Raw genomic sequence first — 16804 nt, 5'->3', positions numbered from 1 at the left:
GACTTTTTGATTTTAAAATTTCTGAATGATGTCAGTTCAACACCACAAACAAACACACACTATTAAGATGACTCACAGTCACTATTTATTGCATTGCTATTTGTGTCTAAGCAAAATTGCTCTCGTGATAAGAATAAGATGTTGGCTAGACAAGCTAATCTAGGTATAAATAATCATGTTAAAGGGACAAGTAAAATAAAATAAATAACAATTTTCATCCTTGGAGCATCTCTTATACTGCTTTACCCTGCAGCCTCATTTCATGAACTCTCTGTGCACTTACTAAAACATCTGTATAAATACATCTATAAAAGGAAATGTCATGCATGCAAGCTAGTATATTGATGTGAGAATATATGAGAGACACATAGATGCTAAGTGGTTGTTTCTATAGAACAGGATCAGGTAATGAGGAGTCTAGGGTATCCTGTTCCTTGTTGGAGTTTCACACATTGAATTGTAATTGGGGAAGGAAGAGAACTGGGTACTAATATCTCTCAGCTTAATAATGTAACCCTAGGAAAGCACAGTTTTTGGAAGGTTTCTTTCAGATATTGCATTACAAATTTATAATGTGTTACACACTTTTCTTAGCCCTCTTGGAAACAGGTGCAGGGTGTGTGAACTGACATTCAAACTGAGAACATGCAGTCTGACATCATTACAACCATAATGACAACACTGTATTCAGTATTTCCTAGTTTCTGGAGCATATGTGTGGAGGCAAAACTGGGTTTCAGGTTTAAAATAAGGACTAATATTCTGAACAGCCATACCAGTACTTTCATTTAACTTTTAAGTTCAGTATCTTGATACAATATATTTTGTGTTTTCCACCCTCTTTTATAAATAAGCACAGAGTATATGTCAATCACTTTATAAGACAGTGGAATGATTGGGGCCCATGCTTTAGACAGGAAGGTAGACCTCTTTCAATGCAGTTTTAATTCTTGTATTTTATAAAGTCCATTTTATGTAAATCAAAGACATAAAAGACATGATACCTCCATGAACTGTAAATGCATCTCTACTCTGTATTTATAAATGTTTGATGATGTTTTAATTGGTATTGCTCTATCATCTAGAATCCTTGTGTTTTGTGAGCTACTCAGAAATCAATACTAGAAATTTCTAGTGCACTTCTTTGAACTACAAACAGAATATATTTCACCATTCTAGGTACCTCACTAAACCAGAAATACCATATCCATACTGGAAATTAAAGTGGAATCAAACTGCTATAACTAGCTCCTTCTGGACACTTTTCAATGGCTTTGGTGTTCAGGAAATCCAAAAATCAGGGAGACTGAAATTGGAAGTTTTCAGAAGTTATGTTGAGCCTAGCATCCAAGTAGGCAGGTGGCACCTGGAAGAATTAAGTTTCTAGAACAGATTTGGCATCTTCATTCCATACCATTCTTGCACCATGTATTGTCCAGATTACCAAGGCTGATGCAGTTACTTCCTAGAATCAGGAATGTGCAAGAATCTAAAGTAAAGGCTTCTCAGTGTTTGGCTTATCACATGAATATCAGAGTAGAATTCATCCATCCATTAATGGATTTTGCCCGTTAATCAAAGACACATTCGGGGAGTACATGGAAGAAAACTTCTCAGTGGTTTCTCCCAAGTTGTGGAAATCACTCTCATGGGAGGCTCATTCGGCCCCTTCTCTGTCCTCATTCCACCGGCAAACAAAGACCCCTTAATTCAAGCAGGTCTTTGGTTTCTAATTCAAGGGGCAGAAGAGGGTTATAATGGTCTTATCTTTTCTATTATGCTTTAAATAAATTTTAACATATTTTAACTTGGTTGATTTTTTTTAATATAATAATTCACTCAATTGTTTTTTTAAAACTTTCTCACTAATAGGTCTTTAGCTGTACCTTGTCTTAAACTGGATGTGAGTCAACGTGGGTCCTGAGCAAGGAGAACAATGGGAGATATATTAATTAATTAAATGAATAAATGATGAGTTAAAACATCTATTCTATTCATATATTCAGAAACGATCTGCTGGCTTCAGAGTATTACAGTGTCTGGGAAGTGCATGAGGTGCTGGTCAAGTATTCAGAGATTATCACATGGAAGAGCAAAGTGAATTGCTTCTGTCCTTAACCTGTGGTATTTGTGTGATCAAGGGGAAGATTATCAACCCCTGCATGCTTATCCTTTTCTTCTCCCATCCATAAAGAGTAATGGATGTGTCATTTGGTATTAACTCTTTATGGATGGGAGAAGCACGGGCTAAGCACATGGTGGTGTGATAATCTTCCCCCGATTGCACAAATGCCACGGGTTAAGAATGGGAGCAATCCACTTTACTCCCATCTGATAATCTCCTTAAAAACAAACCCTTACCTGCATGTTGAGAGCTGTGCAACATTCCTATGGAAACATTCCTGTTTTGGTCAGTAGATTATATTTGAAAAATCATGTTAAAAATGTATAGCATTTTACTGAAGTAGTCACTGACTGAGATTATCTCTAGGCAAGCGATGCATGAGAATTTCTTCAGTTCTCCATGGCTGATGCTTTATTGCCATGGTTCTTGAACTACTACTTCTTCTTCTTCTTCTTCTTCTTCTTCTTCTTCTTCTTCTTCTTCTTCTTTGTCAAACAATCTCTCTGAGAAACTGATGAAAGTCATGGAACCCCACTCCACCTCTCAAAATTGTACATAAACATATGTAAAATGTGCATTACATTTATTTCATTTCCCTGAAAACCAAATTTCTTGACATAGTTAGAATATACAATCCTGTTTTACAAAGAATTACATCTTTCACTTTTATTTTTAATGCTAAGATTGATAGGCAGTTGCTGATTTAAAATATTTAAAAAGTATAAAAAGAAAGAATCTTGCATCACCTTAAAGAAAAAATCAATGAGCTTTTGTGGATTACAACCACTTGTTCCTGTGCATGGAATGCAGTTTCACTATACAGACCTATATACAAACACTGAGGTGGGGGAGAGAATGTGGAATGCAATAGCAGTTCAAAATATGCTGGCATGGTTAGGGGGTGATAAGTACGGTCTTAATGATGGTCATAAGAGAATAGTTAAGAGGATAAAGGGAGGGGGGGACAGGAGAAGGCATTCTCTGCTAGGGCAGACTGTTTATGGAATGTCCTTCCCTTGACAACCAAACTAATGCCTTCCTTGGCTTCATTCCAGCATCAAGTTAAAACATGGCTTATTATTGAAGCCTGTGGGGCCTAACTGATTTCTTCCAAAATATACATGTAAGAGATTTTAAACAATTTTAGTCTTTTAACCTGTTTAACTTTTTAATCTTGTTCAATATATGTTTTTTCTCTGTTAGAAATATTTTATTATTTGCAAAGTTAGTGCATAACTAGTAGGTGCTCAGAAAACGTTGAAACACAGATTGATAATCCTTTCCTTGCTGACATAGGCGGGTTACAGACCGCCCATTTGGGGTGGGCTGTACCAGCCCCTTTCCCCGGTGTATTGGGGCCTCAGCTGCTAAAACGGCAGCCGCTGAGGCCCTGATCTGCCGCTTTTCAGGCTGCGGGGAAGCGGCAAAACGCCGCTTCCCCGCAGCCTGAAAAGGGGTGTCCTTGGCGGCAGCGGGGAGAAGGAGAAAGGGGCTGCTTGGCCCCTTTCTCCCTTGCTTCGCTGGGCGCAGCCGTCTGAAGGCTGCACCCAGCAACGCAAAGCGGCGCCGCAAACCAGGAAGGAGCTCCGAAACGGAGCTCCTTCCTGGTCCGCGGAAAGGGTGCACTAAGCGCCCTGGCACGACCGACGATGTCACGTCCGCACCGCCCCATATAGAGGTGGCGCAGTCGTGACGTCGTCATGGCGGCCCCCATGTGGAAGGAGAGCTGCCATTTTGTACGGACTCAGTCCGTACTAGGGTTAGGGGGGTGCGGAAGCACCGCACCTTCCTAACCCTAGTACGGACTGACTCTGTACTTTAATGGCGGTGTGTAACCCGCCAATGGCAGCTTCACTGATGCAGACACTGCTATAAAATGACCTCATTGGCTACAGAACAGAGAGGAGGCCAACTCAGCCTTTATTGGAAGAGAAAACATTGGACAAATACATTGAGAAAAACAATTGGAGAATTATTCTCTACATGACATCAGCAGCAAAAGTAGTTTATGCCCAGAAATGGAAATCAGAAGAAATATCTACTTATCTAGATTGGCTTATAAAGCTAGCAGATATTATAAAACCTAACAAATTAACATATTGGTTGAAAAATAAACTTTCAAGTAAAGTAGAAGAAGAATGGCCCAAACCAGAAATTACTGGAAAGAGTTGTGGCCAAATCTAAAAACCACTTAAATAAAATCATGAAAGAGAAAAATGGAACAATTTTATAGTTTAAAAACAGTGAATACTCAGGAAAAAAAGTAGAAGCAGGAGAAATATGATGGATTGGATTAGAGAAGTAGAATAGTAACCAAGGAAGAATTGGGAAGGGTTAAAGAAAGGGTTAAATAAACAGAGGGAAATTGTTTGAGATAGACAAGCTCTTTCCTTAAATGTGTAAATGATTTAAAATTGTTACTGTGTTCCACTTTTAATGTCTTGTAATAAAAGTTTTTTTAAAAAAACACACATAATTTTTGTGTGTGTCAGGTTTATGGGCTCATCAATGGACCATTTAGGGCTCAGCAGAACTCAAATTAGCAGTCTCTGTTTTGGCATACAACTGAATAGGTTGGCCTTACCCTCTTCCTTTCTCCCTATAGTGATAATCCATTTGTTAGCAGAACCTTCATTGGTTGAACTATTTAAAAATATTAATCAGAGAATCAGAGAATCATAGAGTTGGAAGAGACCACAAGGGCCATCCAGTCCAACTCCCTGCCATGCAGGAACTCTCTATCAAAGCATGCCCAACAGATGGCCATCCAGCCTCTACTTAAAGACCTCCAAGGAGGGAGACTAAATAATAATAAGATGGAATCTCGTGGTGTGCAAGTAAAAAATCTCTTAACAGCTTAAAGCAGTTTAAAATATAAAATGATAAAAATAATTTAAACAGCCAAATACATATTAAACAATTTAATAAGTTAAAGCAGCCTGGGACTGGCACCTTATTTTCAAAGTGTGTGCTGCAACTTCCTATGGATGTTAAAACAACACATTTTTGTGGTTTGAGTTACATTTGTGCATTTTATATATGTTCGTTAGATGTAAAATGATGTCAGCCAGAAAACAAACATTGGCAAGTGATGAGTCCAAACTATACAAAGAGAAATTTCTATGAAGGGGCATGATCTTCTGATGTTTGTTGTTTTCCAACATGCTTCATGATACAACGCTTCAAAGGCAGCTGCTTTAATGAGACTTCATAGACATGCTTACTTATACAATGGAGGGCTATGGCTGGTAGCAGCTCAACTATGCATATACTCAGTAAATTGCCCTGCCTATGGAATTATTCAAGACATGCTACCCTACAAGAACAGTTGCAGATGCACAGAAGGATTAAGAGTTCCATTTGTCTCTACTTTTAATTCTTGTGCTATTTCCCCAAGGGAGTCATTGCAAATAAAATGCAAGACAGGAGTTGGGGAGGAGGGAAGACTTGAAAGGAATAAATAGCTTCATAGAAGACGTTTGAGCCTGACATGTATTTTACCAGATCAATTACTGGGGTTGGGCAGGGAGGGGGGAGGAAGTCACCTAAAAGCTCTTTTGAATCTGGAATTAGCTGCAGTTCACATCTCCTCCTTTCTTTAATTGGAGTAGAACAGTAATCCACGAACAACTACATATAACTATGTATCTACTGTATATACTCATGTATAAGTCTAGAAATTTAGGTCAAAAAATTGACCCAAAAAACCTGAATCGACTTATCCACGGGTCAATGTAAGTACTGTATCTCAACTCTGGTGAAAAGGAAGAGTATAATCTGTCCTGGAAGCACTGACTCCCTATACTCTCTCATCCATCTAGCCTTAAGACTGAGCATAAAGAGTTATGTCTGCTGGAATTTTGTAAATTCTTTGACATTGCTTTGCTTTGCTTCATCCTTTAGATCCTTTACTATATGCCCCTAAGTCTTACCCTTGACTTATCCACGGGTCATATCAAAATCCATAATTTTGCCCCCAAAACTTACCCTCGATTTATACATGAGGTCGACTTATATATACGGTATGTTAATGCCACAATATTTTTCTGATTTGGAGAGTACCAGACAGCATACCCTCCAGCTGTATTTAATTTTCAGGGACAATCCCGATAAATTCTTTCTTATCCCACTTTTCAGCTGTTTTTGAAATGTCCTAGTTTCTCTCTCCCTCTCCTACTGTCCCCCTTTGTCCTCAGTTTAATTCAGTTGTTGCTGACTGGATTAAAAGTGTGTTTTGAACTCAATTAATTCAGTAGGGGAAGAAGAGAGGAGAGGCAGAATCTTGCCCTTCCCAGTAGGCCCAGGCAAAAGCAAACTGCTACAGCCTCTCCTGTCTGTTCTTCCTTATTAATAATTTTTACCATTTTGACTAAATGTGCTCTGGTTTTCATCTGTGACATCTTGGGGGATACAGGAGAGGATTAGTTTTACTATTAGGAAAGGAATAGACAAACATGTTTCTGTAGTGTGATGCATCCCCTCTGGCATTATCTACCAGGAGTGGCATGCTGTATGTTTGGTTGAATCTCATGTGCAAATTCTGAGTTGTTTTTGGTATATAGCTCCAATGAGCAGGGGAGAATGATTTTTGAATCAACAGTGGTACCCACTTTAGATCCTACACATCTTTTCCTTCTCATATCTTTTTTTTTTTTAATGAGAATGGGCATATATTTTGTCTGTTAGTTTCTTAGCAGCAATCTAGTTGAATTGTGTTGACCAAAGGAATTATATACACTTCACTGTTTTGTGGAGTTTTAAATTAATGGGATTACCAGAGAACTGTCCACCATAGACATTCCCCATAAGGTAATTTCTGTTCCAATAAATACCAGTTACACAAAGATTATCTTGAGTGTCCACCAAGAATACTAGATACATGTCATCCAACTCTTAACTGAAGAAAGACTTTGGATTCTTTAGTTTCAAAAGTAGAGAGAAAATGTAGGCGCGGTCCAGACCACCCCTTTGGATGAACTAGGGTTAGGGAACGTGTGGTTGCTGCACGCTCCCTAACCCTAGAATTGGCGCCTGTACGCCGCTTAATGGTAATCAACTTATCAGAGACTCATACATTTAGATCAAACTGATTTTTTAAAAAAGTAAATGTGATTTCAAACAAACCTCATTCTATCTCTGTGGTAAAGTCATAAGAAAGCAATGAGAAAATATGTTTAAGAGAATTACAAAACAATAAAACATAAATTTATAAGTCTTCTAACACAAAACTTTTTAAAAATCATTCCTTGACTGCCATGGCCTGCATTATGTCAGAGAATGATGTTAAGAGATAAACTCTCAGTTTTCAAGTATGTGGTAGTGGAGGGGGGGATTTCCAGTGCAGGTGTTGTCTTATCTTCAGACATCCTTCATTAGTGGGCAACCCATTCTTCAATGGCTGTCTTCCAATCTTGTGTTCCATATTTCATCTTTTTTTAAAAAATAATTTTTATTTTATTATTAAAACATAACATACATCACTGAATTCAGAAAAACAAAAGAAAAACAAACAGTAAAGTATAAACAGACAGTGATATTAAAAACAAAAAGAAAACATGATACAATGACATTCCATTCATCCCAAACATAACAGACACTCCCGGTACTAATTAACCACCCACTATCCCTCCCCCCTAACTACCCCTAGTGGCCCTAACCTACCTAACCACTGCAATCTCAACTCTTTCACCCTTAGACAGTGACTTCCTAACTGCCAGTTACGACTCATTAGTGTTAAAAATCGGCTTCCTCCTAACTGTTTCTAGTTTACTTATTTAAGTACTTATTTAGCAAAAAGGAACATAGTCCAAAAACCTATGCATCATCCTCTGGAACCACTATAATGAGAATAACAGAGTTATTCAATACTGGTTATTACAATCTTTCCCCATTCTAATCTGAAAAAATCTATTACATTCTTCCAGTCATCCATCTCTTTAGTGTTATACTCATTTCTCATGGCATGAGTTAAAATATCCATCTCCATTCCCTCATAGAGTTTTAATAACCAATCTTCTTTAGTTGGAACTTGATCATCTTTCCATTTCTGAGCAAAGCAGATCCTTGCCAAAGAGATCATATAAAATACTACTTTCCTTACACCTTTGTTAATTTCCCCATTAATCATCCCTAATAAATATAATTCGGGTTTTAAGGATAATTTTGTACCCATTATTTTATTAATCAAATTATTGATCATTCTCCAGTAAGTCTTAGCTTTACTGCATTACCACCAACCATGATAGAAAGTTCCCTTTTTGGTCTTACATTTCCAACACATTTCTCTCCTTGTTTTATATATTTTGGCCAATTTATAAGGGGATAAGTACCAGAAATAAAACATCTTATAACAGTTTTCCCTAATACCTTGTAAAAGAGTCAATTTCTTGATATCTATCCAAACCTCATCCCATTGTTCAAGTGAGATTGTGTGTCCAATACATCTTGCCCACTTTACCATCTGTTCTTTAACCCTCTCATCTTCAGTTTCCAGGAGCAGAAGAGCCGCATAGAATTTTCCAATTAATTTGTCCATTTCAGTATACAAAATTTTGCCCAATTCAGACTTTTTGATCTCTGGTTCAAATACATATGTATTTTGATCCATCTTAAATTTTTCATAAATTTGTCTATACGAAAACCAATTCAAATTTTGAGAACCATCCCCCTCATCATTTATCTCTTCTCTAGTCTTCAGTATTATCTTGTCTCCTTCCAATTTCCATAGGTCCTCGTATCGCCACTTTACCCCTTCACTTATTTCTTTTCTTTGGATTGCTTCCTGCGGGGATACCCAGCCATGTATTTTGGGGATTATGTGTCTTTTGTATTTTTTCCATATTCTGAAGAGCGGCCTCCTAAATATATGGTTGCAAAAGGATTTAGTTTGGCTGCTTGTTTCATATACCAAGTACGCGTGCCACCCCTTGTTCAAATCCTCTCCTTCTAAGTCCAGTAACAATTTGTTTTCTAAAGTCACCCAATCCTTAATCCATACCAATCCACATGCCTCAAAATACAATTTCAAGGATGGCAGACCCAAACCACCCCTTTTATTACAGTCTTGAAGATTTTTTAATTTGATTCTGGGCTTTCTTTCCCTCCAAATAAAATTAGAGATATCTTTGCTCCAATCCTTAAAGGTTTTTCCCACTGTTATAATAATAATTAATAATAATTTGTTTTATTTATATACCGCTATTCCAAAGATCATAGCGGTGAACAGCAAGGGATTATAATAGGGATAGTTTGAAATAAATACAGAATTCTCGGTAAAATATTCATTTTAACAGTGGAAATCCTCCCTAATAAAGAAATACCCAACTTGTTCCATTCTATTAGGTCCTTTTTTATTTCTTTCCATAATCTCTTGTAGTTATTCTCGAATAAATCAATTGATTTTTTTCGTGATTGTTATTCCCAGATATTTTACCTTATTCACTACATTAATTCCCACTATCCTTCTCAATTCGTTTTCTTCTTCCTTTTTTAAATTTTTGGTAAGTATATTTGATTTGTCCTTGTTAATCTTACAACCCGAAACCGCTCCGAATTCCTCTAACATTTTAATCACTCCAATCATATTATTTAGGGGATCATCCACTATAAGCACCACATCATCTGCAAAGGCCCTGATCTTTATGTTAGCTTTTTTTACTTTGATACCTTGAAACTCTGCTTCTTCTCTAACCGCCCTGATTAGTAGATCCATGATCAAGAGAAACAACAGGGGGGAGAGTGGGCAACCCTGTCGGGTACCTCTCTGAATCGAGATTGACTTAGACTTATCATTATTAATTCTAATTTGAGCACTTTGATTATTATAAATTTTGGAAATTAATGTAGGACCTAATTTCTTTAATTGGATTTCCATATTTCATCTTTAAGGACACACTGGCCTCACTACTGTCAGCTTGCACAGCTGCAAAATTTCATCACAGTGACTATGAACCAAACTGTTCTTGATTCAGAGTCTTTTTTCACCAGAGATGGCCAGACTTTGTGCCTCAGACAGCTCTTCTTTTTATTTTTGCTTCTGACACTCCAAGATATTCAACAATAAGTGGTTCCAGCCTTCTTTGCTAGGCATCACAGCAATAGGCCACTCTTGCAGACCATGGCAAATATCCTATATGGCACAGTGTAGCTTAATAATTCTGCATGTGAAACTACCCTATAGCTGGCCATTCAACACCCTAGAGATGTACTGTTGCCCTACTGCAGCTCCCACCATTCCATAATTAGAATCATAGAATCATAGAATTGTAGAGTTGGAAGAGACTACAAGGGCCATCCAATCCAACCCCCTGCCATGCAGGAACTCTCCATCAAAGCATCCCCGACAGATGGCCATCAAGCCTCTGTTTAAAGACCTCCAGAGAAGGAGACTCCAGTACACTCCGAGGGAGTGTGTTAAAAAATTTAAATCAGGTGCCATGCTAATCTTCACTGTATCATTCCAATTTTAGTATATGTGCTGCCGAAGTTGGTGGAGAGTGGTGTTGGTGGGATCAGAGAAATATTTCTCACTGTTTTCTCATAGCTAGACTCAGAATGCTTCTCTCATCCACTGAGATCTGTCAGAGGATCTTGGCAGATGATATAATAATTCTGTATCTGGCTCTAGGGGCATAGGCAGACTCTTTACCCCACACCCTATCCCCACACCCCGAACTCTCCATCAGTTCTGAATTTCTATAAAAGGCTGCAGTGGTGCAACAAGAGTGCGAGTTGTAAATCTGGAAGGTAGAAGAAAATATCAGCCTTCACAATGACAAAAAATACATACATACATAAGCATAAGGTGGACTTATGCTTCTGCATGCTACTAACAAGCATCTAAGTGTATAGTCTCCCAGGTTAAGAATTTGGGCATCTCTAAATAAGAAATATGCACAGTAATTGTAGGAGCAGTTTGTAATCCAACAGCTCTACAAGGTTACTTGTAAATTTCTCTTGGAATTGCCTTTCAGCTGCTTTGAAACACGTCCAAAAATTATGCTATAGCATGTGATCTTATCATTGAAGCTCAGGAACGTTAAGGAAAACCATCACCTAAATGAACTGAGTGAACGGCAGTCAAGGGTGCTATTGCATTGCTATAGCAACATCTGTATTCATCATTAATTTAATGTTGGGTGTTTAAGCAGAAATGGGGTTGATTTGGAAGCAGAAAGATGTTGGAGTATTGGGATGTGCTGCTGTGTGCATAAACAGATATAAGGGAAATGATAAAGATCATCATTACCATCATCATCATCATCATCATCATCATCATCATCATCATCATCATCATCATCATCATCGTCATCATCTTGTGTTTTACTTTGAAACTGCTTAGCTAACTGGTTGTTGATGATCTTATTATAAATGCAAATTCAGACAGAATAAGGCTGCAATCTTGTACAGATCTTCCTGAGAGAAGGCACAACTGAACTCAGGAGCTTATCTTATAACACTGTTAGACAGGTTGAGAATCCCTTGTCCCTTATCCAAATCCAAAATATTCCAAAATCTGCAAGTGTCACAGATTGTTCACATGGATGACTGAGATACTGATACCTTTGCTTTCTGATTGTTCAGTATAAACAAACTTTGATTCGCCCCTTTTCACTTGGTGTCCCTCACTCCTGGAACCTTCTTCCCCCACAAGCAAGAGCCATCACTTCTTTAACCAGCTTCAAAACAGAGTTGAAAACCATCCTGTTCAGAGAAGCCTTCCCAGGCATTGCATAATTGTCGCTTACTACTTGATGTTCTTTTACAAAAACCTTTTACAGGCCAAGGCTAATGGCCTGAAAATGATTAACCATCCATTATGAAGCCGCCCTCCCTCCAGTCCATCTGCCTTGGTCCAGGCCTTGGAGGTAGAGAGGAACTGCTGGACCTCTTACCCTTTCCCTCCACCACTCCCTTCTCCTTCTGTGTCATGTCTTTTTAGATTGTAAGCCCGAGGGCAGGGAACCTTCTAACCAAAAAGATTGCATGTACAGCGCTGTGTAAATTTACAGTGCTTCATAAAAAAAGGTTAATAATAATAATAATAATAATAATAATAATAATAATAATAATAATTTCATGCACAAAATTATTAATGATATTGTTTATAAAATTACCTTCAGGTTATGTGTATAAGATGTATATGAAACATAAATGAATTTTGTTTTTAAACTTGGGTCCCATCACCAAGATATTTTATTGTGTATATGCAAATGTTAGAAAATCTGTAAAAATCTGAAATCCAAAACACTTCTGGTCCCAACCATTTTGGATAAGAGATACTCAACCTGTACCACAATTGCAATGGACTCAGTCTTTGCCTGGAGCTCATTGCATGAATGTTTGGCTCACAAACTCCTGTGTTGGATCATTTGAAAATTGATTCTTTTCGTACTATAAATAATCCATTATGGACTCCTGTCCCACTATGGTTTATTAATGGTTTTTGGTGAGAATGTCTCATTCTGTCTCATTGCATTATTGGAAGCATTGTTGGTGTAGTGCAGATATGGTTTTAGTGCTCTTCGTTTGGGGATTTCCCAGGGATGTCTAGCAGGGAAATCCCAGACCACCTGGGCTGGGAGGATGGGGAATTAACAAGAATTCCCAAGAGAACTGCTGTATGTTTGCTCTCTGGAATGATTTTTTTTTTAAAAAAAAACACCATTATTTTAAATTAATTTTGTAATAGGGAGAGTAGTGCAATTACGCAATTCCAATGTAATCATATTAAGCATTAATGTTCAGAGAAGTCATAGGGCTCAGGAAAAGTTTAATGAGTAAATAAAGAGTAAATATACAAAAGTTTAAAGACAATAGCATTATTGGGCCACAAAGAGCAAAAGCCAGATTGGGGTCATGGCATGAGTTTGCCAGCTAGGAAAGGGGCACCATCCCACCATTGCACCATCCCACCACCCCTTAGGGGCTGTATGTACAGTAATTGACAATATGTTGCAATTTTATTGCCTAGATTTTACGACTCTTTATCTCTCAGTGCCCACATGGCCACATGGCCACATGGCCACATGGTTCAAAGACCACTGTTCTGAGTTCTGAGATGGAATGCCCAGGGAGACTGAAATGTTCTGCCACCGGTTTTTGTGCATTCCATTCCTAATGTCTGATTTATGTCCATTTATCCTCTGATGCAGGGACTGGCCTGTTTGCCGGTGCTGACAGGCATTGATGAGATTGGTGCAGGACAAAAGAACAACAAAGGTAGACTGGAAAGAGAAACAACAGAATTGGAATTCATCCATAAACTACAATCCCTCAGCAATGAATTGAACAGGGACAATGGCTGCCTGACTCACTACACACATTTCTACACTGTCTGACCGCATCCTTAGGGGGGTGTCCTATACTCATCCATTCTCTTCACCTGCAGGCAAGTTCCCAAGGCCAAATTGGCCTTGCCTCTTCATTTTTATACACAATGGCAGTACACAAAGTCTTTCTTCACTAACAACCATTGTTAACACTGGACCTGCCACTTCATTTCCACACACAAAGAATTTTGAATTTGAATTGACATTCTCACATACCATTGGCATATATACGTCTGCCCCTGGTCCCCACTCTGCATCTGAGGAAGTAGACTGAAGTCTACAAAAGCTCTTACTGTCAACTTCTTTATTTCAGTTAGTCTCAAAGGTGCTACAAGATCTCTCTACATACTGATTCTACAGACTAACAAGGCCATATCTTTGAATTCTATCTCAAAATGGGTGAAAATGCATTTGCACATGCCCCAGAATATTTCACACACCCCATACCTCCTTTTGCCTGTACATCAGTCAAAAAAAGGAGGTTACTTCAGGTAAATATGGCCCACAGAGCATTAGTGACAAAAAAAGGCCCCACCTCTATACCGTTGCCCACATCTGACTTAGAATGTAAAAACATCTTGGGGAAAAGGATTAAGTTTTCCTGACCCAAATGCAGATGTACAGATCCAGAGCAAGACTTCACTTGTTTATTTTGAAGCAAAAAGAAAAATGTCTCTTGGCTATAGACTATGGCTAGCATTCTAAGGCACACTACAACTTATAATAGCCTAAGTCCAACTTGCACATTGTGAGTCTTTTGTTGTTTTGCCAGTCAGAATTCTCTATGGACCTCATGCAATATCCAAAATCCCTCCTGGTCTCACCTTTTAGTTGCTGCAATCTCCGCTGCATGACCATTCAGTGGCTGATAGCAGGGGCATTCTGTGTCTGTGACCAAACACAGAATGCTAAGATCCTTTGAAAAGACCTCTACAGGATGCACAGAAGAGTCTGTGCATGATATCAACATCATACACTTCTCCAGTATTCACCACTTTCCATTGGCCAGTAAATGGTCACATTGAGGGGCTGCAGCAGTTAAAAGGGGAGTCCTGCCTGGTGAGGGGAGATGTGGCACAGTTCTGCTTGTGGAACTTTTATGCTCTGTGGTGCTGGATCTCATCCTATACGTTTAATGTAGCATTGAATTTGACCATCATAGATCAACAATTACATCAGGAATCCTAACATGTGTAAACCAGGAAGTACAATGTTTTTATACTATTAAATGAAGCATCCACTATGAGTGGCCTCAAATCACCGAAACAAGCTTCCCATTTATTTATTTTCTCAGAAAATAAATTGCAGTTGAGATTTCTCCCGAGGTATCTCAGGACTTCGTTAGACAGACATATATAAATGCACTCCTTCTGGAAGCCTAGTGGGCTTAAAGCTTAAAGATCTGTGGTTTTCTGCAAGCTCTTTCCACACTAATGCTAGCTCTTTTAACAATATAGCTGTGATTATTCTTCACTTATATTGTGGCAATTACCTAGGTCCTTTAATATAGAACAGGGCTCTGCTGAACCATTAATTACAATTAAGGTAGAAACCAAGGCTCTGGCCCACATTAAACCTCTTACTTCCTAAGTAGGTGATATGATTCTTTTGTTTACATATATTGGCCTAAAACACACAGACATACTCTTTAAAGCTGGGTGCAGCTGCAGCGATGCAGAGTGGCTTGCATTAAAATGCAGTTATGAACAACACCTGTCCTGCTGTGTTCTTTTCACTTGGATAAGCATAATAACTTTTAACTGCAGTGTTATCAATCACCCAGGGCTACTGTGCTCATATACCTAACTCCATACATGATAGTTAAAAAGCTTTCAATATTTATTTACAGCCTTCATAATAAGAAGAGGTATTTCATAGAGCTGACAACTCCCTAGACTTCAGCTGCAGAACAAGGCTCAAGGGGGCTGATAAAGATAACACAAAAAGAAGGAGCAAATGTTTAGTGTTGTATGTTTGCTGGCTGTCAGGGTTACTTTTCAACTTTCCTGAGGGAATGAACTTCACAGGTCTTCAACTGGGAGATATGTGAAATTATATCCATTCTTTTTTAATTTTTAATTTTTAGTAGTATCATACACTTTAAAAATTATAGAGTGCGTTTGATTGTACATATTGAAATAATAACAAATGAATCTTCTCTCTGTACAAACTTCCAAGCAGTTCATCACTCTAGATGAGATTGATATTCTATTAATAGTATACTCTCAGTTTCTTGTCTCTAACATATTCATGTGATTGCATTAAATTATATTCATTTTGAGGTGATTATGTGTGGAAACTGTCAAAGGGCCATAGTGTGGAAGCAGCCCTCCCACATGCCAGCCTAGCTAGATGAGTGTGTTGGGACAGTTTCATGTGACATATGAAACACCAAAAAATTAAATAGATAAAAATAATTTTAAAATGGCATAGGTTTTTTTTTAAATCTAAATTTTTATTAAGAATTTTAAAAGTGCATTAGAAATTACAGATATAAGGAAAAAATACAAGAGGAAAAAAGAAAAGAGTGAAAGAAAAGAATAAAGAAGAGAAAGATTACTTCCAATCTTCCTTTTGATTGTTATATAGCCATATAACTATTTGTTCTTCTCTATCTAAAGATTATACTTATTCTTTCAATAATCTATTCTCTCTAATAAAACCAATGATTATCAATTTGTTTTCCTTCTTTTTCACAAAATGTCTGTAAGAAGCTTCATATCTTTAAAAATATCACTAACAATCAGATCAATTTGTCCATTTCTGTTGTTTTGGCCAGTGGAATATGCTACCTCTTGAGTGTGATGAAGTCTCCTTCTTTAAGGGGTTTTAAACAGAGGCTGGATGGCCATCTGAAGGGAGTGCTTTGGTTGTGTCTTCCTGCATGGCAGGGGGTTGGTCTGCACTGACCTTTGTGGTCTCTTCCGAGTCTGTGATTCTACTAAACTTTTCAGCTCCCATTTTGATTACTTCCTTATTCAACCTTCTTCTTAATTTTAAAAGCAATTCCACCCATCAACTCAATTTGACTTTCTATATTCTTGTTTTTCATTAACATACAGCCTGCCAACAAACCAGAATCTTTTAACAGTGTCAATAATCCATCTTTCCCCCATCTCCTTGTTTATAATTCCAATTTCCAAAATTTCCACTCACACAATCTCTTCCACTGAGCTCCACTGTGAATGCCACAGCCTGTTTCTGCCAAAAGGCAAGTGTTTAGGGAGCAGTGGTGTCAACCCCCTTAGAGTGTCAACTGTTTCATCCTGAATTCCCCAAACACCCCTGGTGATGCCCCTTGAGTCAGGACTGTGGCTTCTTTGACTGAGTCTATCTATCTATACTGTGA

The sequence above is a fragment of the Sceloporus occidentalis genome, unplaced genomic scaffold, assembly GCF_023333645.1.
Source record: "Sceloporus occidentalis isolate IW3139 unplaced genomic scaffold, rSceOcc1.0.p SCAF_6, whole genome shotgun sequence".
Taxonomy (NCBI): domain Eukaryota; kingdom Metazoa; phylum Chordata; class Lepidosauria; order Squamata; family Phrynosomatidae; genus Sceloporus; species Sceloporus occidentalis.
Note: the sequence above shows the minus strand (reverse complement) of the source record.